Source organism: Solanum tuberosum, unplaced genomic scaffold (assembly GCF_000226075.1).
Source record: "Solanum tuberosum cultivar DM 1-3 516 R44 unplaced genomic scaffold, SolTub_3.0 scf00153, whole genome shotgun sequence".
Lineage (NCBI taxonomy): Eukaryota > Viridiplantae > Streptophyta > Magnoliopsida > Solanales > Solanaceae > Solanum > Solanum tuberosum.
The window spans coordinates 1395019-1397682 of record NW_006239082.1 but is presented as its reverse complement, the minus strand read 5'-3'; positions in this window follow the sequence as shown (position 1 = coordinate 1397682).

Genomic DNA, 2664 nt, shown 5'->3' with positions numbered 1-2664 from the left:
TTCTTCCAAATTCAATAAAGATATAGTGTCTAACCCTAAACCTCAAGGAGGAGATGGTGGTGGATCTTCCTCATCTACTTATGTTAAATGTGGAAGGAAGCATGAGGGAAAATCCCAAGCCGATTCTAATGCATGTTTTAGCTCTGGAAAGATGGATTATAAGATAAGGGACTATTCCTCAGTTGCTAAGAATGAAGGAGATAATCCTCAATGGGCTAGACCTTACCCTTCTTCGGGTTCTAGTGGGAGGGAGAAACACAACGGATTTTATGAACTCTAGACTTGTCATCATGAGCAAGAGGGTTTTCTTGATGTGGTTACCAATTTGTTCAAACTCTTTCATCTTGACGTTTATGCTTTGCTTGAACCTGTTGTTACCTTACCTTTTGTGATCTCATATGTGGGTATGAGGTTTGATATTCTTCTAGATGTGTTATTAGACCCTTTTTTCTGTCTCTACTCCTATTGGTGAATCTGTATTGGCTAAGATAGTCTATAGAAATTGTCCCTTCTCCTTATCACATAGAGTCACTTATGTTGATCTTGTAGAGCTTGATATGTTAGATTTCCATGTTATCCTTGGTATCGATTTGTTGCATTCATGTTATGCTTCTATTGAATGTAGAACCCGAGAAGTCAAGTTTCAGTTTCCAAGTTAGCCCATTCTAGAGTGGAAAAGGGGAAATTGTATACCTAAGAGTCAGTTTGTCTCTTGTCTTAAATTTAGAAAAATGATTTCTATGGGTTGCATATATCATTTTGTTTGGGTTAGGGATATGGATTCTGAAACCCCTACTGCTGAGTCGGTCTCTGTTGTTAATGAGTTTTCGAAAGTGTTTCTCGATAATCTAGCGGGTGTTCCCCAGAAAGGGAAATAGACTTCGGCATTGACCTTCTACTAGATACGCAACCAATCTGTATTCCTTCTTACTGAATGACTTCGGCATAACTTAAGGAATTAAAGAAGCAAATGAAAGATATGTTAGATAAGGGTTTCAACCGATCAAGTATTTCTCCATGGGTTCTCCCGTTTTATTTGTTTGAAAGAAATATGGTTCAGTTCGCATGTGCATCGACTACCGCTAGTTGAACACGGTTACCATAAAAATAAGTATCCTCTTCCAAGTATAGATGACTAGTTTGATCACTTTCAAGGGGCAATTCACTTTTCTAAGATCGACCTCCGATCGAGTTATCACCAATTGAGGGTGAAGGAATATGATATTCTGAAGACCATTTTTCAGACTCAATATGGTCAATATGAGTTTTGGGTAATGTCATCCGGGTTTACTAATGCTCCGTTCGCATTTATGGATTTGATGAATAGGGTTTTTAGACAATAACTGGATATGTTCATAATCGTGTTAATTGATTATGTGTTGATGTGTTCAAGGAGTGAAGAAGAGCATATCGATCATTTGAGGATTTTGTTGCAAGTCCTCAACGACAAACAACTCTTTGCAAACTTTAGTAAGTGTGTGTTTTGGTTAAGAAATGTGGTTTTCTTGGTCATATTGTTTCTGGAAAGGGAATTGAAGTAGATCCTAAGATGACGGATGCAGTTAAGAGTTGGCCTAAACCTCTGTCCCCTTCGAATATTAGAAGCTTCTTTGGTTTAGTCGGTTACTATAAAAGGTTTGTGGATGGATTTTCTTCGATTGCCTCAAAATTGATAGCATTGACACAAAAGAAAGACAAATTCTTATGGTCGGAAGCTTGTGAAAGTAGTTTTTAGAAATTGAAAGATAGACTTACTTTTGCTCTAGTGTTGAATTTACCGAATGGAACAATGGGTTTGTCGTTTATTGTGATGCTTCAAGAATTGGGTTAGGATATGTCCTTATGCAAACTGGAAAATTCATTGGCTATGCTTCAAGGCAACTTAAGAATCATGAAAAGAATTATCCTACCCATGATTTATACCTAGCGGCGTTTGTGTTTGCTTTAAATATTTTGGGGCATTACTTATATGGTGTTTAAGTTGATGTCTTTACCAAACACAAAAGTTTGCAATATGTGTGTAAACAGAAAGATCTATATCTTCACCAAAAGAGGTGGCTTGAGTTACTAAAGGATTAGGACATGAGTGTTCTCTATCACACTGGCATAGCAAATGTGATGGCGGATGCTCTTAGTATGTTATCAATAGGTATTATTGCTCATATTGAGGACGGTAAGAAGGAGTTGGTGCGAAATGTTCATGGATTAGCCCGATTGGGTGTTTGATTAGTTGATTCCACCAGAGGTAGTGTTATTGTTCACATTGGTTCCGAATCATCTTTTGTGTCATAAGTGAAAGCAAAGCAAAGCCTTGACCTGATCTTGATTGAGTTATGGGTGGGAAGCACTGCTGAAAAAGTCAGTTGAGGCTTTCTCCAAAGGGGGAGATGTAGTGCTTAAAGAGATTGAGAATCAAAGCAAACTTGAATGAATCTTATTCAAATGTAACATCAACTTAAATACAGGTAAGATGCAACTAACTTAACTACCTCTAAGGAACTGTTCTAACAACTTAATATGTAACTAAGGAACTACTTTAACAACTTAATCTAAATCTACTCTAACAACTTGATAAGAATTAATAACAAACTAACAAACTAGTGAGTATGTCAACACACCCCCTCAAGTTAGGTGTGCTGCAACAATGCCTAACTTGGATAAACA